At 46.3% G+C, this 20,983-nt stretch overlaps 1 pseudogene; it reads left to right on the forward strand.

Moving 5' to 3' along the window:
• LOC107973371 (protein FRG1-like) overlaps positions 1-3,878 on the forward strand; it is a 42,132-nt pseudogene extending 38,254 nt beyond the window's left edge.
• The last annotated feature ends 17,105 nt before the right edge of the window (positions 3,879-20,983 follow it).

A 20,983-nucleotide genomic window follows, 5' to 3' on the forward strand; every position in this document is an offset into this window, starting at 1 on the left:
AAAGTTCTGGGATTACAGGTGTGAGCCACTGTGCCCAGCCCTTTAATTCTTTACTTGGGGTTCAGGTGACAACATATTTCTTATTTACAAATCTTACTTAATCCCACTGATGCTGTCATTGGCAAACTCACCCACCCTGAATGAAGCCTCCTCCAACAAGTGTGGAATCTGTCCGAATTTAAATTAACAGGTGCTCCTATGAATTCCTTCAGAGAACACAATGTGGATGCTTTAGCAACCTGTTCCCATGCCTCCTGAAGTATCTGGGTTGCATATGGTGGCCATAGTAGTCCATGGGCTTCTGATGTAAAAGATAAACCTACCCCTTTTGACCCTGCTCTGTACAGCATCAGGGCAGTGATTGCTGACCACATACTGGACCCTCTGGAAACAGGGCTCTGCATCCATGTCCACGAGCCTTCATGCCCATCTGGCCATCAGGCCTTGGGAAGCAGCACCCCACAGCGTTGGCACAGCTGCAGAGACTTCCTTGCCTCAGAATGGAGTCAAACCTGGACCCCCTGCCATTCTCATCTGCAGGAAACACTGGCCTCCTTCATCCTCAGGCTGTGTTGCTGGAAGTCACCCGTCTCCGAGGCCCCTTGGGATCGACTGAGTGACCAGCAGTGAAGTTCATCCACCTTCTGAATGGATGCCATCATCTGATGTGATGGAGCTCAGTGGGATGCTGCTGCCTTCCCTCCATTAGCTAGGATGTCCCTGATAAAGGATGACACCCAAGCCTCAGCACAACTGGCCAAACTTGAGGTGGTCATCTCAGCACTGATGCTGGGCCAACAATTAGCCCCATTTGTACATTTTTACAAATTTTTGGCAATTGCCAAGGATTGTCCACCTTCCCTCCCCATTGAATTAAAGAAACTTCTTGCCTCATGGATACTCAGAATACAATCAAGGTAACAGATGCCTTTTTTTTTTAACCAAGGACACAGTGCGGATCTCACAGGGACACTCCTTATCCCCTGCAGAGTTCCAGACACTACTGATGGTGGCCAAGACAACATTTCATCAGAAAACACAGTGCTAGGCTTGTGAAAGTGTCCAGTAGGGCTTCCACCGCCCCTATAGGCTGCAGGCAGCTGCTTTAGTTGAGAGATAGACTGAGCTCCTCAAAGAATTCCTATTTAAGTTACAAAGCAGCGAGTGGATGCCCTGCTGGGTTCCACTGTTGCCACAGGCTTTGATTACTCTTAAGTTAATACTTCATAGGAAAGTGGACTTTTTACACCAATGCTACACAGTTCCCTCAGTTGCCTTTACTGGACATCAAGGAGTTCACATTTTTGACAACCATTCAGTCCTGGACTGTCCAAAGGGTGGAGGTAGCTCCGTGCAGGAAGCTGCCTGCTGTGTGTGGATCAGTAATATCAGACTTGCCCAACAACTCACTGGAGACATGAAAACCAATGCATGGGGGATGCATGACATCACCCAAATATTTATGAACACTCTTGTGCTGCCAGAGACCCCAGATCTCTAAACCAATGCATGGGGAATGCATGACATCACCCAAATATTTATGAACACTCTTGTGCTGCCAGAGACCCCAGATCTCTAAACCAATGCATGGGGAATGCATGACGTCACCCAAATATTTATGAACACACTTGTGCTGCCAGAGACCCCAGATTACTTTTCCTGCCTCCTGCTAAATAAATGGGGGCAGTAGATTTGCATCGGCTTCCGCATTACATTACTCATAACTGTGGCCTTCCTAATCTCTCATGTCCCTAAGCACTTATTACAATGTCTCAGCAGCTTTCTCTCAGCCTCTCAAAATATTAGTCATCATGAAAATTAATGTCTGATGTTAAAGCATCGTGTCAATTTTATTGTGACACCTAAAATTTCATGCAGCACCCCACCATGTCCTCAGCCTAATGGCTTTCATGCCCCCACCAGACTGCAAAACTCTGAATTAGTCAAGCACATCCCTGAAGGAACCAGCCGTTACCCCACCCTCTGATTTCTACCAAGCCTGCCTCCCACACCCTCTGTTCCGAAGTGCAACCCTGGGTAGACCTGCATAAATGCAGTGTCATCCCCCGCTGGGCTGAGTATGTGTGACGAGTAAATTACTGGGAATTTCCTCTTCTCAGTGTTTGTTTTGTCTGCAGCCATTCCCAGAATTCTAGGGCAAGACTAGCTTCTTCACCAATGGGGTGAACAGGAAGGAACCCAAGTAGGAATTGCCTTTTTAAAAAAATCCCTTCCCACCCTCTTAATTATGTAATGCATGCATTTTTATAGCTTTTTTGCTCCTTCCATTACCTGAGGTCAGCCACTGATATTTAACCCATCCTTAGCCTTGGAGGAGGGCAGAGGAGCACTGGTCATATTGATTTCGCTAGCGGTGACATGATTTCCTCCTGTGCCACTCAAATTCTCTCCTTCTTTAACTTGATGCTCAGTAGGTTGTGTTTCACTCATCTTTGCAGATTGTTAGGAAGATGAGAATCAGCTTTCATTTTTGATGTTGCCATAGAGAAGACTCCATAGTAATCTTTATTTGTACAATCAACTTTTTCTTTTCCCCCAGAAATTGCAAATTCTTATGTGAGAGACAGCTTTCTGGAGTCTGCAAGCATAGATTATCGTCTCTCTTTTGATGGTAAATTTCTTATATTCCCACCAACAATAAAATACTTACATATAATTTTGGCATGTCATATTGATTGCCAACTACAAGTAAGAATATTCCTTGATTTTAAATCTAGATTAATTATGAAAATTTGAGTAGCCACAAAAAAAAATTGTGTACAAATTTATAGACCTCTTCTTAGGAGTAAATAAGTTAATATTAACTAATATTTATTGTGCAGTTAAGGTATGGCAGAAGCTTCCTATGTACTATTTCATTTTATACTTAAAACAATATTCCATGCAAAATGCTACAATTTCCCTATACCTCCAATTTGGACATGATAAAACTGGGCCTCATAAAGTTTTCACCCCAGAGTTCTCTGCTTAGGAAGAAGTAGAAGGAAGTCTAAACCTAAGTCATCTGATTTCAGAGCCCATATAGTTAAAATGCTCTAAATGCAGCTTCCCATGGTGATGGTGACTATGAGAGCCTATCACATATGATGTAGGACCCCAGTGCTTCCCTGTAACATGTGCAAGATTCCCGTGATGACGATGACTATGAAAGCCTGTCACATACGATGTAGGACAGTGCTTCCCTGTAACATGCGCAAGATTTCCATGATGATGGTGACTATGAGCCTTTCACATATGATGTAGGACAGTGCTTCCCTGTAACATGTACAAGATTCCCGTGATGATGGTGAGTATGAGAGCCTGTCACATATGATGTAGGACAATGCTTCCTCTGTAACATGCACAAGATTCACCCGTGGATCTTATTAAAATGCAAACTCATAGACCACACTTTGACTAGCTAAGATAGGAGCATTTAAATGGATGTCCTGGTGACAGTGCTAAGATGCTATTCTTCATGTGGGCACTGGCTCACCACATTAATGAAGCTTAGGACCTCCAGTCCCTGCTGGAAAAGAAATACAGATACAAAGGATGTGACTGTGCATATGGAATATCTGTTGTGTTCTGGACATTGTACTAGACACTAGAGATAAAAAGTCAAATATCCCTTGCCTCTATCTGAAAGAAGCTTCCTACTCAGTGGCTTCTGACTGCAGTGTATATATTCTCTTCTGTCCTGGGTGGGTGAGCTCTATCTCAAGGTTGGTAACTGAACACTGCCCAGTGGGTTTGATGAAGGAGATCATAGCTAGCTGTGCTCCCACATAGCTATGACCATAGCATATCTCGTGATGCCATTTCCCCCTTGTCAAAAGGCTCCCTCCAGTATCATACATGCTCCCTATGATTATAAATTCTTCCTCTTTGCACTAAATGTTCCTAAATCTTGTAAAGATAAAAACATAAATCACATTCTCGTCATATTAGTTATATATTAATGATAAAAGTTCCTTACTTTTCTTTCTTTTTTTTTTTTTTTTGAGACAGTCTTGCTCTGTCGCCCAGGCTGGAGTGCACTGGTGCGATCTTGGTTCACTGCAAGCTCTGCCTCCCAGGTTGACAGCATTCTCCTGCCTCAGCCTCCCGAGTAGCTGGGACTACAGGCGCCCGCCACCATGCCTGGCTAATTTTTTGTATTTTTAGTAGAGATGGGGTTTCACCGTGTTAGCCAGGATGGTCTTGATCTCTTGACTTTGTGATCCGCCCACCTCAGCCTCCCAAAGTGCTGGGATTACAGGCGTGAGTCACCGCGTCCAGCCCAAGTTCCTTACTTTTCATGTGTTTAATATTTTCTCCCAGCTTATAGAATATATTGATTAAGAATAAATTTTAGCCACGCGTATCTATTAAAAACTTCATGATATACTTTGCTATTTTTAAATTTCTTATGCTCTTATAAAATGTGTGTTCTGGACTCATGTTGGCTTCTATTAGTTTAGGCTATGAGCAGAGATGGACAAGGTGGCTACTGTAATGGATCAAGGCTATGAGCAGAGATGGATGAGGCAGCGGCTGTAATGGATCAAGGCTATGAGCATCTTGTGAAGTAGGATGTTAAATCTGCAAATATCAGAATGAATCCAAACTTATCAATTCAAAACTGCATCGTAAAACAGCTCAAAAAAGACTAAAAACACAGCTCTACACTTTAGGAGGCTGAGGCAGGCAGATTGCTTGAGCTCAGGAGTTGGAGACAAGTCTAGGAAACATGGAAAAACCCTGTCTGTACAAAAAAATATATTTTTAATTAGCTGGGTATGGTGGTATGAGCCTGTGGTCACGGCTTTTCAGGAGGCTGAGGTGAGAGGATTGCTTGAGCCTAGAAGGTAGAGGCTGTAGTGAGCTCTGATCACGCCACTGCATTTCAGCCTAGGTGACAGAGTGAGACCCATTTCAAAAACAAACAAACAAAAATAACTAAAAAAAAACAGCTCTAAACGAAGGTGGCCAGAAAAGTAGCTCAACTTATTCCTGTCTGGTTAAATACAAACATAAATGAACTACTTATATGCCCCAGTGGCTTCATAATGCTGAAAGAAAAGTCAATTGTTATAGCAGGTTCTGGAAAACTTTATTATATCATGGAGTTCAATGAAAATATCAAATCATAAATAAAATAATCAAATCTGAAAGTGAATCTAGTTTCAAAGACCTCAGAAGCCACTGTGTAGGAAGCTCTTTTCAGATAGAGACAAGGGATTATTTGACTTCTTATCTCTGTTGTCTAGCACAATGTCCAGAACACAACAGACATTCCATATCCGTAGTCACATCCTATGTATGTGTATTTCTTTTCCAGCAAGGACTAGAGGTCCTAAGCTTTGTTTATATGGTGAGCCAGTGCCCAAATGAGCAGCAGAATCTTAGCACAGTCACCTACACACTCATTTCAATGCTCTGGCCCCTTATCCAAGCTAGTCAAAGTGTGGTCTATGGTTTTGCATTTTAAGGAGATCCCCGGGTGAATCTTGTGGCTGTCAAAGGAGGAGAAGCACTGCCGAAAAGGTGAACTAATTTATCGAGGTAGGCTGGCTATTTATTTATTTATCTTGTTGATGGAAAGATTCAAATTGACATACACAATCACCCCCATAAGGATTTCAGGTAAAAAACAAACAAACAAAGGTTTAGATATCAGATGTGTTTTACAACTACACCACTCTTTACTACGGCATCTAGTAGCACATTTCCAATAGACTTAGGTGAAAATTTCTATCTCATGAGCCTTCTGTCAGTACTTTTAAAATTGGATACTCAATAAATAGTGGCCAAATTGAATCTCTTACAGGCATCTCACTCAAACTGCAGTCATACTTTCCAATAAGCCCCATAAAAATCCTTGTTCTGGAGCAATCTAATATATTTATCCACCTCTTTAGACACTTAGGTAAGTATAGTAATACAAGTTTTTTGTGTGTGTGTGTATTGTGTACCTTGTGGCCTCTTGCCCAGTTTCTGCAACACCTGAAGCTGAGGCAAGTTTAATGTAAATAACGTCCAGCAATGTTAGAAATGTTGACTTTTATGTGTCCACCAGGAAAAAAGGATGAATGTTATTGTAGAGGAAATTTTCATTCTGGAAAAAATGCATACTGTTTGAATATTAATTTCATGCTTTCCACAGATATTATACACAGATATTATATTCCAAGGGTTATGTTTCAAAGTCATCAAAAATAGAAAATACATTTTATATTTCTAGCTGAAAATAATAATAGTAATTAGCCTACCTTTGGGGAAATGTGATAAAAATACTAATGACCATCACAACTGATTAAAAGCATAAAATGTGCAATGATTTAAACTACATGTTCTTTATATGAATTATGCGTAGAAATATAGACACATTTGATAAATTCTATTTAAAGTCTGTGTGCTTTGGTAAATGATTCAGTCATCTGTAGATTGAAGGGATTACTTTTATCTGCCTTCATAGTGAGAATTAGATTTCTATTCTTTATAAAGCAGGGAATATAGATTGTGCATGGAGTAAAAGCATTCAATCATTATTAATAATGATGGTAGCGGCACTGCAGAAGAGAAAGCCTGTCAGGGTAACGTGTTCAGTTTTACATCATAATCAGAGTGTGTCGATCTCTGTTGAAGGCAGAATTAAAAAGCCCTTCAACATTTTTAAAATAATGGATGAAAAACATCTCAAAGTCACTTTTAAAATTTGAATTGACGATTCCACATGACAGGAAAAGGACCAAGAACATCTTAAAGAAATACTTCACGATGGAAATGATGTTTTAAGTGCAATTTCATCAAGGAGAAGTTTTTCCAGAAAGTCTTTTGACCTCAGGAAGAATCTCATTAGTTTACTCTGGTAAATAGTTTCTAGTAAAATGAGAAAGAGTTGCCTCTTTAAAAACAATAAAAAATTTACACGGTTTAATCTAATGTTGTGATTTCGAAAGTGCTGCTTGTGCCCTCATAGTTACGCATGTGTATTTATACGCATTTTCTTGGCACACTCAAACGCCAATAAAATATTTTACTATCCAGGCTCCTTAAAAGCCAAATTAATTTCTAAAAGTGAGGATTGTATGTATTCTGTGAGGTGTGTGCAGGTGTATGCATGATATGTGTGTGTGGTCTGTGTGTGTAGTAGGTACATGGGTTATGTATATGTGTGTGTGGAGTGTATTGTGGGTGTTATGTGTGTATACTGTGTGTAGTATGTGGGTGGTGCCTGGTGTGTATATGTGCTGTGTTCGTGGTGTATGTGTGTTTGGTGTTTATGTGTACTATGGTGTGGTGTGCATGTGATATGTGTGTGGTGTATGTGATGTGTGTGTTTTGTGTATGGTGCTGTGTGTGCGCAGTGTGTGTAGTGTTTGATGTGTGCTTGATGTGTTTGTAGAATGTGTGTGTGGTGTGTATGTATGTGAGGTATGTGTTTGCTCTATGTGTGTGGCGCTGTATGTACGTGTGCAGTGTGTGGGGAGTATGTGTGGGGTGTGTGGTGTGTGTGGGGAGTATGTATGGGGTGTGTGATGTGTGTGGTGCTGTATGTGTGTGGTGTATGTGTAGTAGATTCATGTGTGTGGTGGGGTGTGTGCACATGTGCACATACTGTGTGGTGTGTGTGATGTCTGTGGGGGTGTGTGATGTGTGTGGTGCTGTATGTGTGTGGTGTATGTGTAGTAGATTCATGTGTGTGGTGGGGTGTGTGCACATGTGCACATACTGTGTGGTGTGTGTGATGTCTGTGGGGGTGTGTGTGTGCACATGGTGTGTATGCAGTGTGTGTGGTGTCAGAGGTGTGCATGTGTGCACATGGTGTGTGTACAGTGTGTGGGGTGTGTGCATGTATACATGGTGTGGGTGCAGTGTGGTGTCTGGTGTCTGGGGTGTGTGTGCAAGTGCACATGGTGTGTGTGTGGTGTGTGCGTGTATACATGTGTGTGCAGTGTGTGGTGTCTGTGATGTCTAGGGTGTGTGTGAGTGTGCACATGCTGTGGTGTGTGCAATGAGTGGTGTCTGTGTGCAGGGTGTGTGTGAATGTGTACATGGTGTGTGTGCAGTGTGTGTGTATACATGGTGTGCTGTGTGCAGTGTGGGTGGTGCCAGTGTGTGGGTGGTGTCTGTGTGGGGTGTGTGCATGTGTACATGGTGTGTGTGCAGTGTGTGGTGTGTGTGTACGTGTGCACATGGTGTGTGTGCAGTGTGTGTGGGGTGTGTGTGCAGTGCGTGTGGTGTCTTGGTTGTGTGTGCAGTGTGGTGTCTGGGGTGTGTGCACGTGCATGGTGTGTGTGTGTGCATACATGGTGTGTGCAGTGTGTGTGGCTTCTGCATGTGGGGTGTTGTGCGTGTGCACATGACGTGTGTGCAGTGTGTGTGTATGTGGGTGTGTGCGTGTGCACATGGCGTGTGTGTAGTGTGGTGTCTGCTGTGTGCAGTGTGTGGTGTCTAGGGTGTGCATGTGCACATGGCGTGTGTGGTGTGTGTGTGTTGTATGGGGTGTGTGTGTGCACATGGTGTGTGTGTGCAGTGTGTGTGGTGTCTGGGGTGCATGTGTGCACATGGAGTGTGTAGTGTGTGTGATGTCTGGGGTGTGCATATGCACATGGTGTGTGTGCAGTGGTGTCTGTGTGGGGTGTGTGCATGTGCACATGGTGTGTGTACTGTGTGTGGGGTGTGTGTGCACATGGTGTATGTGCAGTGTGTTGTGTGTGTGCAGTGTGTGCATGTGCATATGGTGTGTGTGCAGTGTGTGTGGTGTCTGGTGTGTGTGTGCACATGGTGTGTGTGCAGTGTGTGTGGTGTGTGTGGGGTGTGTGCACATAGTGTGGTGTGTGCAGTGTGTGTGGTGTCTATGTGTAGTGTGTGTGCACATGGTGTGTGTGCAGTGTGTGTGGTGTCTGTATGGGTTGTATGCATGTGCACATGGTGTGTGTGCTGTAGATGTGGTGTGTGTGTAGTGTGTGCAGTTTGTGTGGTGTCTGTATGGGATGTATCCATGTGCACATGGTGTGTGTGCTGTAGGTGTGGTGTGTGTGGTGTGTGCAGTGGGTGTGGGGGTGTGTGTGCATGTGCACATGGTGTGTGTGCTGTTTGGTTTCTGTGGGGTGTGTGTGCTTGTGCACATGGTGTGTGTGCACATGGTGTGTGTGCACATGGTGTGTGTGCTGTTTGTGTGGTGTCTGTGTGTGGGGTGTGTGTGCGTGTGCACGTGGTGTGGTGTGTGCAGTGTGTGTGTTATAAGTGACTGCTTCTCTTAGCATGTGGACATCAGTCTTCCAGACCAGCTTTCTCCATGTGTCTGGGAAAATAAGAAACAAGTTTCTGCAATAATTATTACACAACTTTTCCAGAGAGGGATCAAATTTCTGTCGTGAGTGGGTATCTGCGTCATTTCGCAGGAGGGAATGTGATGACCTGGCTTGGCTCACACCCTCTGTGGGTTTAGGCACAGGTTCCTGCTGGATCCCTCACTGTGGCCAGAGAGGGAGGGCTCTGCTTCACCACAGGGAACCTGAAGAGGACTGGTGTGTGGGAAGACCAGGTAATCATAATGCTATTAATAATAGCAGTAATCATACTGTTTTATACATTGTATATGTCATAAGGATTTTAACTTTCATGTAACATAATTGCTGTAAAAGTTTCCCCAGTTTGTTTTGTGCTTTTTACCTGGTGTTGAAATGTTTAAGAATTTACATTTTAGGTAAGTTAGGTTTATTCCTTTTTATATGGTTTCTGTTTGAAATTTTGATTTTAGAAGACATTCATTCTCAAGGTCATAAAACACACACACATTTAATTTTCTTTTTCCTCTCTCTCTTTTTTTTTTTTTTTACATTTAATGCTGGAATTAACTTTTATGTAAGGTGTGGGACAATGATTCAATTCTATCATTTTATATTCTCAAATCATTACCCAATATTTTAATATCACAAATGGAACAATCGCTCTGTTTTGTGGGTTTAAAATGTTACCCTGTTACTAGATAAAATTACACTCAATTTCTGTGTTTTTAATTCTCTTTCATTAATGTGTTTATTTTTGTGCCATTTCAAATTTGTTTAATTTTGAATAGTGATAATAATCTTAAATATCGTACAGTAAATTTTATAATAATGGCTCTCATTGTATGTGTGTGTTTAATATATGGATTTTCGAAAATATTTTTCTTGGAATTTTTATTGGAATTTTAGCGTATTTTTAAATGATTTACAACAAACTAAAGAGTTAATATTATTGAGTCCTCTCATCCAGAATGTGACATGCAAATTCCTCAGACCTCCTTTAATTCCATTCAGTCAGAATTAATATGTTAAATCAATACAAATTAGTATAAATGAGTATAACTAATGATTAAAATAAATTAATGTGTTTGGCTCCACGTTTCTGTCTTCTACCTTTTATCACTGATGTTTTATTCCTATCCTTGTTGTTTTCTATAGTTTATTTTATTATGTCTTTTTCGGTCTTGTGATTTGAAAACTATATGACACATTGTAATGTTTTAATTTTTCTAATTTTTTGCTTTTAATTTTAACTAATTTTATTTTTTAGAGAAGTGCAGGTTCACAGCTAAATGGAGCAGAGAGTACAGACTTCCCATATGTCCCTTTCCCCACACACAGCCTCCCCACTACAGCTTCCTGCCTCACAGGAGCACACCTGTGACAACCAGGAACCTACCTTGACCCTTCATTATCACTCAAAGCTTACAGGGCACATTCACGTTTACTCTTCACGTTGTACGTTCTGAGTCTTCACAAAAGTATAAAGACAACGGGATATTATTCACTGCTAACAGGAGATGAACTATCAAGCCACAAAAAAATACATGGAGGAAACTTAAATGCATATTGCTAAAAGAAGAAGCCAATCCGAAAAGTCTATGTACTGTTCGATTCCAATTATATGACGTTCTGGAAACGGTGAAACTATGGGAACAGTAGAAAGATCAGTGGTTGCCATGGACCACGGGGAAGGAAGAGATAGATACACAGAGCACAGAGAATCTTCACGGCAGTAAAACCATTCTGTATGATACTATAATGGTAGATATATACATTTGTAAAAATCTATCTTAACTTTTAATCTTTGAAATTACGTTGTTTTTTTTTGTTTTTTTTTTTGTTTTTGGATGGAGTCTTGCTCTGTTGCAAGGCAGGAGTGCAGTGGCACGATCTCGGCTTACTGCAACCTCCACCTCCCGGGTTCAAGCGAGTCTCCTGCCTCAGCCTCCCGAGTAGCTGGTACTGCAGGTGCCCGCCACTGCGCCTGGCTAATTTTTGTATTTTTAGTAGAGACTGCGTTCACCATCTTGGCCAGGCTGGTCTCGAACTCCTGACCTTGTGATTCACCTGCCTTGGCCTCCCAAAGTGCTGGGATTACAGGCGTCAGACACCACACTGGCCATTTTTGTTTTAAGAACTGCAGACAAGCTGGGTGCCGTTGCTCAAGCCTGTAATGGCTGCATTTTGGGAGGCTGAAGTGGCTGGATTGCTTCAGCCCCAGAGTTCAAGACCAGGTGGGCAACACAGTGAGATCCCGTCTCTACGAAAAAAAATATATATAAAAAAAATAGCCAGGCATAGTGCTGCATGCCTGTAGTCCCAGCTACTCAGGAGGCTGTGGTAGAAAAATCACTTGACCCAGCAGTTTGAGGCTGCAGTGAGCTATGATCATGCCACTGCACTCTGGCCTAGGCGACAGAGTGAAACCCCATCTCAAAACAAAGAAAAACCAAAAACCTAGAAGCATACTCAGAGATATTGTGGGTTTGGTTCCAGACAACTGCAATAAGGCAAATGTTACAAACAAAAACCTACAAGCACACCTCAGAGATAGTGTGGGTTTTGTTCCAGACCACTTCAATAAGGCAAATGTTACAATCAAGTTAGTTGCATAAACATTTTATTTCTCAGTGCTTATAAAAGTTATGCTTAAACTATATTGTAGTCTAATGAGTATTTAATAATTATTAATTAGTAATTAATAGCATGTCTAAAAAACTGTGTACATACCTTAAGTTAAAATACATCAGTGCTAAAAAATGCTAATGAATATCTGAGCCTTACCAAGTCATAATCTTTTTGCTGGTGAGGGTCTTGCCTCTATATTGATGACTGCTGGCTAATCAGTGTGGGGGCTGCTGAAGGTTGGTTGCCTGTGTCAATTTTTTAAAACAATGAAGTTTGTTCCTTTCACAAAAGATTTCCCTGTAGCATGTGATGCTGTTTGACAGCATTTTATCAACAGTAGAACTTCTTTCAAAATTGGAGTAAACCCTCTCAAACCCCGCTGCTCATCAACTAGGTTTATGGAATATTCTAAATCCTTTGTTGTCATTTCAACAATGTTGCTAGCATCTCCACCTGGATTATATTCCATCTCAAGAAAATATTTTCTTTGCTCGTCCATAAGAAGCAACTCCCTATTTGTTCAAGTTTCATCATGAGTTTATAGCAATTTCATCTCACCTTAAGGCCCTAATTCTAATTCTAGTTGTCTTGTGATGTCTACCACATCTGCAGGGACTTCCTCCACTGACATCCTGAGCCCTCAAAGTCATCCATAAGGGCTGGAATCAACTTCTTCCAAACTCCTGTTAATGTTAATATTTCAACCTCCTCCCATCAATCACAAATGTCCTTAATGGCATGTAAGGATTGCTATTAAGGACATTTGTGATTAATGGGAGGAGGTTCAAATATCATGAAAGGATTAATGGTGAATCCTTTCCAAAAGGTTTTCAATTCAGTTTATCCAGATTCATCAAAGAAATCACTATCTATGACAGCTATACCTTTACAAAATGCATTTATTAATTAATAAAAACACTTGAAAGTCAAAACCACTCGATCCACAGGCTGAAGGTAAATATTGTACTAGCAGCCATGAAAATAACATTAATTTCCAAGTACATCTCCATCTAAGCTTCTGGGTAGCTAGGTGAATTGTCAATAGGCAGCAATCTTTTTTTTCCTTTTTCCTTTTCTTTAATTTTATTTTTTCTTTTTCTTTCTTTATTTTTTTTTTTGACGTAGTTTCGCTCTTGTTGCCCAGGCTGGAGTGCAGTGGTGTGGTCTCGGCTCACTGCAACCTCCGCCTCCAGGGTTCAAGCCATTCTTCTGCCTCAGCCTCCCGAGTAGCTGAAATTACAGGTACTACCACCGTGCTCGGCTATTTTTTTTTGTATTTTTATTAGAGATGGGGTTTCATCATTTTGGCCAGGCTGGTCTTGAACTCCTGACCTCAGGTGATCCTCGGCCTCCCAAAGTGCAGGGATTACAGGTATGAGCCACTATGCCTGGCCAAGCAACAATCTTTTTAAAGGAATCGGGTTTTTTTTTTTCTGAGCAGTAGGTCTCAATAGTGGGATTAAAATATTCAGTAAACCATGCTATTAACAGATGTGCTGTCACCCAGACAGTGATGTTCCATTTCTAGAGCACAGAAAGAATAGATTTTGCACAATTCTTAAGGGCCCTGAGATTTTCAGAGTGGTCAATGAGCACTGGCTGTAACTTGAAGTCACCAGCTGCAGTGGTCCTCAAAGAGAGTCAGCCCATCCTTTGAAGTTTTGAAGCCAAGCGTTGACTTCTCTCTAGCTATGAAAATTCTACATCTTCACTAAGCTTAATCATTTCTAGCTCTGGACTTACAGTGAGAGACGTGCAAGTCTTCCTTTCATTTGAGTTCTTTGAGGCCACTGTGGTTACTAATTAGCACCCCTGGTGGGTGTCACCCTCCTCCCTCCTCTATCGAGTTCACCTACACGGGGGCATGGGGAACGGCGCTTCCCGCACCCCACATGCCCTGCGCTCCTGGGGCTCTCCCACAGGGGGCTTTCATGAGCCAGGCAGCAAGGGCCATCCCCCTGCTCCAGCCCAGCCAGGCTGCGCAGGCAGAAGGACTCTCCCAACCTGCCCGGGCATGCGGGGCTTTGTGTTCGCTGCCCTGGCTCCTCCGAAACTGGGGCTCTCCCATCCTCAGACTCCCTGGTGGCCTCCGAACCCCAACAAATGACAGGAAGACCAGAACCCGCAGTGCGACGGCCTGCTGGGTGCGTGCTCAATGGGACAGCTTGGGGCCCCTCAAGCTGAGTCACAGGGGCAAGGTGTGCTTGCGCCACCCACGTCCCACCGGAGTCCGTGGTGGGGCTGGAGCCCCAGGTCGCCAGGGCGGCATGGGAACCCGAAGACGGGACACCTTCACCTCCGGAGCTCGCGACCCCGGAGGCCTCCGCGTCAAGCACAGATGCCAGCCAACCAGGCACCTCTCAACCGCTCCAGGAGCCGGGGCTCTCGTCTGCACTCACCTCCAGCCTGTTAGATGAGCTCCTGTCAACCCCAGAGTTTCAGCAAAAGGCACAACCTTTCCTAGATCCGGCGCCACTGGGGGAGCTGAAGGACGTGGAAGAGCCCGCTTTGCTGGAACCACTCCTCAGCCAGGAAGAACACAGGGCTCTGCTGGAGGAGCAGGTTGGGGCGGGTTTGGGGCGGGGTGGGGGCAGGGCGGCGGCCTCTCTTTCACGGTGAACGTCAGGCTTGGTATGGAGAGGTGTGTCTTCCCTTCCAGCTGACCTGCCTAGGATCCCTGAGTTCCAGGTCCAGCGAGAGACTCCACACAGAGGAGGGCTGTCAACAATGACAAGAAAGAATTCCTGAGCATCCCGGGGATCCCAGGGCCGGTCCAGGTACAGGGAGGTGGGCTGTCTACTGCGCATGCGCGGGTTTCCAGGCAGCAGCCTAGGTTTGCTAACTAGCCCAGGCGGAGCTCTCATCCCTTTTCCCCCCGCGTTCTTCAGTCGGGTTGGCGGAGACCACAGTCCGTGAAACACTGGGCCGGGGCAGAAACCAGGCCAGTTCTCCTTTCTGCGTCTCGACTCCTCCGCCTCTTCGCTCACCATCACTTGCCAACCCGTGTCCCGCCAGCCTCCTCGCCAGCACCATGGAGCGCCTTGCAACTAAATAAAGACCGGAGACCTCGCGCAAACCAGGGTGCTGCCCTTTCCAGGCAAGAGGGAAGGCAGGCAGAGATGAGGACAGGAACGGAGACAGAGTGAGATGGAAGGATGGAGCTAGGCAAGGATGGGTGGAAGGAGGGACCCTGGAAGGGAGAGAAAGAGGGAGGGAGAAAGGGAGGAAAAAACCGGGGGAGGGAGGGAAGAACAGAGGGAAGGATGGACCGAGGGACAAAAGGAGCAAGAAACAGAGAACGGAAGGCAGAGAGAAAAACGGTCTTCTGCCTCCGGAACCAACAAGACCCAGAACTCTGGGAAAATATTGGGTGCCCAGTACGGGCTGAGTGCTGGGCCCACAGCCCCTTTGGCCGGCGGGGCGCTCAGCGGCCCTCTGGATCTCCAGCCTGGGTTACTTCATCCCGGAGCAATTCAGACCAATTCTGTTTCCGAAGGAATGAGCGAATTCCCCAGAGAGCAATGAGCCGAGACTCAGGTGGTTGTCTGTTTTTCATCCACATGGTTCACAGATGACATATCCCCACGTTGAGCCCTGCAACAGAGCTCGAGGCGGATAGTCCCATCCACACAGGAGTCACACCCAGGCCAACTGAAGCGTGATTCTGGATTCCACGTTTCTTTGCCCTCTGTAAAGGTGCCTGTTGCTCAAGTTTCTGCCCCCCGAAAGCGTGACCATGTTGACTGTGTGTTTCCCGAGCTCTGTGGGGCCCCAGAAACTTCCAGGAATGCGTGGAAGACCAGCATCGTGTCGGTGCTCTCCTTTCCAGTTTTCAAACAGGCTATATTGGAGACTCCCTATTTTGCAGGAAACAGGAATCCATCATCAGGCCGTGATGCACGGGATGTTTCTTTTCTCTGTGGTTTCGCTCTCGTTGTCTACGTGAAAATGAACGAGATGAACACACCTGCGTGTGTGAGACTATCACGGCAACTGTGACACCCAGGCGCTGGCAATAGAGTTGGCAGCCTGATCCTGGGACAAAGGTACTGATGGACATCCAGACACACCCCACCACAATCACTAGCAAACCCACTCCCAAACACACAGACACACACGGGCGCACGCGCGGGAACACAAGCACACACACAGACACACAAAAACACAGACAGCTTGAAGGAGAGCAAGGGACAGAGGGATGGAGGGATGGAGAGATAGAAACAGAAGGAGAGAAACAGCGATGGAGAGAGAGACAGAGAGGAACCTGGGAGATTGAGAGAGAGAGCAAGGTGGAGAGGGAAGTAGAGAAAGGGAAAGGATGAGGGAGCTAGAGAGGGAGAGCAACAGAGCCTTGGAGAGGGAGGCTCTATCTGGTAGACAGGGGACCCTTTGGCCAGGGTAGGGTGGAGGGTGCCTGGGCTGGGTTGGAACAGGGGGGCAGGGCCGCCCACGCGGGAAAACCAACAGGGCCCTGAGACGTGTTTTTACTTGGATTTGTTGGTTGCTTTGGGGGTGCTTTTCGTAGCGTCATTCCTTTGTTGGTTCCTCCCTGTCCTCTTGGTGCTGTGGGCCCTGAAAGTTGTAGAGTGCGCCCCTCACTGTGGCAGGAGCAGTGGCGCTGAGCGTGCTCACGGGCCGCGGCTTGGGTCTCTCTCGTTTTCCGGGTGGTATGGCCGTAGACAATGGCAGTGGCTCCTGGCTGGCCCAAAAGCCCAGTCCAGGTACGCCCGCCTGATTCCAGGCATCACCACCAACCCGGGGGCCGCGAGGCTGGGATCAGGCACCCCGAAGCCGCTTGCCTGTGGCCGGGCTGCTCTCCCCCTCTACGCCCAAGCACCACCAGTCGCCGCGCTGCCCTTTCCACCGACCTCCCAGAGCGTCCCGATGTCGCTGGCGGCCAGACCATGCGCCATGCGGGAGACAGCCCAGGCGCCAGAGGCCTCCATCCCCTGCCAGGGCTCTGAAGTCTCCAGGCGGCCACCCTCTCGCTGAGACTCCAGGCCTTCCCCAGGCTCTCGAGCTCCCGAGCTTCCAACACCTGGGGCCCGCTCAGGACGGGGTGTGCTCCGAGGCGTCAGGGCCCAGGGCCCACGGTCCTGGGGTCCCCTCCGGTCCTCCGCCTTGCTGCGGAAAAATTATTTTGGATTCCTCGCCGCCCCTCCTGCAAGGCCCCCTCTTGCCCCACACACCCAGAGCCACCAGGGCTGCCCAGGGGCAAACAGCCGGCCCAGCCCCACAGGCCCTTTTTCTCACAATGCTCACACCATCGACGCTTGTTCTGACGAGGACCCGCCATGGCCAAAGGGGCAGGAAGTCTCTGCTTTGCCCCGCCCTGGCACTAGAGCCCCGGCAGCCTCATCCCGGGAAAGAGGGGCTGACGGACACCCAGACACACCCCACCACTACCACGAGCAAACCCACCCTGACACACACACGGATACACACGGGTGCACACATGCACACACACACAGCACACCCGGGCACACACACACGGACACACAAAGACACAGACACAGATAGCTTGAAGGGAGACCACCCCTCGTATTGTCTTATGCCCAATTTCTGCCTCCAAAGAAAGAAGAAGTAAAATCTAAAAGGCAGAAATGAAATCCACAGGCAGACAGCCCCGCGCCACACCCGGGCCTGGTAGTTAAAGATCGACCCCTGACCTACTCGGTTATGTTATCTATTTTCACAGAAAAGCACTGTGAAAATCCCTGTCCTGTTTTGTTCTCATCTAATTACCTGTGCATGCAGCCCCCAGTCACGTACCCTTTGCTTCCTCAATCCATCACGACCCTCTCACGCGGACCCCCTTAGAGTTGTAAGCCCTTAAGAGGGACAGGAATTGCTCACTCAGAGAGCTCGGTTTTTGGAGACGTGAGTCTGCCGATGCTCCCAGCTGAATAAAGCCCTTCCTTCTACAACTCCGTGTCTGAGGGGTTTTGTCTGCAGCTCCTCCTGCTACAGAAGGAGAGCAAGGGAGACAGCAATGGAGAAATAGAACCAGAGGGAGAGAGAGAGACAGCGATAGAGAGAGACAGCAAAGGGGGGAGGAGAGAGAGAGGGGGGAAGAGAGAGCGCCACAGTAGAGCGCGAGGTGGAGGGGGAAGCAGAGAAAGGGAGAGGGTGAGGGAGTTGTGGAGCGACAGTGACAGAGCCTTGGAGAGGGAGGCTCTGCTCAGGTAGACAGGGCACCTTTCAGCAGGCCGGGGTGGGGTGGAGGGTGCTTGGGCCAGGCTAGAACAGGGGGTCAGGGCCCCCCACCCAGGAAAACCAATGGAGCCCTGAGACGTGTTTTTTTTTCTTGGATTGGTTGGTTGCTTTGGGGGTGCGTTTCATAAGGTCCTTCCTTTGTTTGCTTCTTTCTGTCTCCTTGGCGCGGTGGGCCCAGAGATTTGTAGAGTGTGCTCGCATGTCTGGCGGGAGCCGTGGCGCCGAGCGTGTCCACGGGGCGAGGCCTGGGTCTCTCTCCTGTCCTCCAGACTGGAGTTTACACGAAGTCGGTGGCACTGGGAAACAGGGTGCACAGGGACGGATTTCCTCGTGGCTGGCGAAGAAAATGTCCTTCCTCTGGGGAAAGCAGCCCTTGGGTTCTGGAGCGGAGATCTTGGCTGGGGTCTGTGGCACCCGCTGCCCCTGCTCGCCCCTTCCACCAGCTTGGACGGTTGCGTGACGCTGAATGAGTGAATACAATTGCCTGGGAGTCCGGGGATCGTGAAGACACCCGGGACCTCAGGGAACCCGCGCCTGCGCCCTCAGGGTCGGTCCCCTCCCGCCCGGGTTGGGTGGGTCTGCCGCGAGTCGGAAGAGGTGGGATGCTGCTGCCTGGTGGTGCTGCAGTGGCGGATCTTCAGGAGCAGGTCCTGGGCTTCGGCTGGGGCGCGGGGTCGGTCAAGGGGGAGCAGAGGCGGTGGGGGTGGGGGGGCGGTTGGGAAGCACGGAGACAAAAGGGGGAAAGAGGGAGGGAGCGGGAAGCCAAAAGCCTACGGTACCCGCTATTAACAGGCGGAATCCCATCCAAGTACTAATCAGTCCCGACCTTGCTTAGCTTCAGCAGATCAGAGGCGAGCGGGCGCATTCAGGGTGGTGTGGCCTAGACGCCAGTAGCGGCGCCTGGCTGCCCCAAGAGCCCGGCCCAGCCAAGCCCACATGACTCCAGGCGTCACCGCCACCCCGGGGCCGCAGGTCTCGGATCCAGGACCCCCAGAGGCGCTCGCCCGTGCCCCCGGGCAGCTGTCTCCCTCTACACCCGAGGACCGCCGGCCTCCCAGAGAGTCCCGCCGTCACCGGCGGCCAGGCCTGGCTCAGGACCAATGTGGCACCGCCCTGCTGTTGCTGGGGGGCGCCGCCGGAGGCCTCTGTCCCCTGCGCAGGCTTCCGGCTCTAGGGGCGGCCTCCTTTCCGCCCACGCTCCAGTCCTTCCGCGAGCTCCCGAGCTCCGGGGCTTCCACCACATCTGCCGGCTCAGGACTGGTCGTGTTCATCCCTTAACTTTTTAACTTTTTGTTGTTTCTATTTATATTTTATTGTGCTATGTCTTGAAATGTTGTTGTTGCTATTACTTTTGATTGGATATTCTTTAGTATTCCTACTTTGAATAAGAGTAGTTTGCACACCACCACACAGCTATAGTGTTATAATATTCTGTTTTGTTTTGTATCCTATTAGCAATGAGGATTTTTTTTTTACCTTTAGGTGATCATTTGTTACTCATTAATGTCCTTTTCTTCCTGATTGAAGTACTCCCTTTAGCATTCCTTTAGGACAGGTATGGTATTCATAAAATACTTCAGCTTTTGTTTGTCTGAAAAAGTCAGTATTTCTTCTTTTTATTTGAAGAACATTTTCACTGTATATTCTATTCTAAGGTAAACGTTTCTTTCCTTTAGTACTTTAAATATTTATTGCTTCTCTCTCCTGGCCAGTAGAGTTTCCACTGTAAAGTCTGCTGCCAGAGGTGTTGGAGCTCCCCAGTATGTTATTTGTTTCTTTTCTCTTTCTTCCTTAAGAACTTTTCTTTATCTTTGACTTTTGGAAGACTATTGAATGCTTTGAAGTAGTCTTTTTTGGGTTAAATCTGCTTAATGTTCTATAACATTTTTGCAGATGGATATGGGTATCTTCCTCTAGGTTTGGAAAGTTCTCTGTTATTATCCCTTTCAGTAAATTTTTCTACCCCTGCCTCTTTCTCTACATCTTCTTTAAAACCAATAACTCTTAGATCTGTCTTTGTGAGGCTATTTTCTAGATCCTGTCGGCATGATTTGTTGTTTTTATTCTTTTTCTTTTGTCTCTTATATGTATTTTCAAAGAGCCTGTCTTCAAGCTCACTATTTCTTCTGCTTGATCCATTCTGCTATTACATGGCTCTAATGCATTCTTCAGCATGCCAATTGCATTTTACACTCAGAATTTCTGCTTAATTTGCTGTAACTATTTCAAACTCTTTGTTGAGTTTAGCTGATAAAATTTGGAATTTCTTTACTTTGTTATCTTAAATTTCTTTCAGCTTTTTTTTTTAATACAGCTATTTTGAATTCTCTGTCTGAAACATCACATATCTCTTTTTCTCCAGGATTTGTCCCCAGTGCCTTATTTAGTTCACTTGGTGAGGTCATGTTTTCCTGGATGGTGTTGATGCTAGTAGATGTTCTTCGATGTCTGGACATTAAAATCTTGGGCATGCAGCACCATATGAGAGGTTTAAAAAATAAAATTTAAAGAGAGAAAAGGTGAGTATTTATTGTAGTCTTCATTGTCTGGGTTTATTTGTAGCTGTCTTTCTTAGGAAGGCTTTCACATATTTGAAAAGAGTTGGGTGTTGTGATCTAAGCCATATCTGCTTTATGGGGCACCTTATACCCAATAATGCTGTAATTCTTCCAGACTCACAGAAGTACCACCCTGACAGCCTTCAACAAGATCCAGGAGAATTTTCTGGATTACTAGCCAGAGACTCTTTTTCCCTACCCTTATTTTCTCTCAAAGATACAGAGTCTTTCTCTCTGTTCTAAGCCACCTAAAGCTGGGAGAAGAAAGACACAAGCACCCCTGGCCACCACCACTATGAT

This window comes from Pan troglodytes, chromosome 17 (assembly GCF_028858775.2).
Source record: "Pan troglodytes isolate AG18354 chromosome 17, NHGRI_mPanTro3-v2.0_pri, whole genome shotgun sequence".
Classification (NCBI taxonomy): Eukaryota; Metazoa; Chordata; class Mammalia; order Primates; family Hominidae; genus Pan; species Pan troglodytes.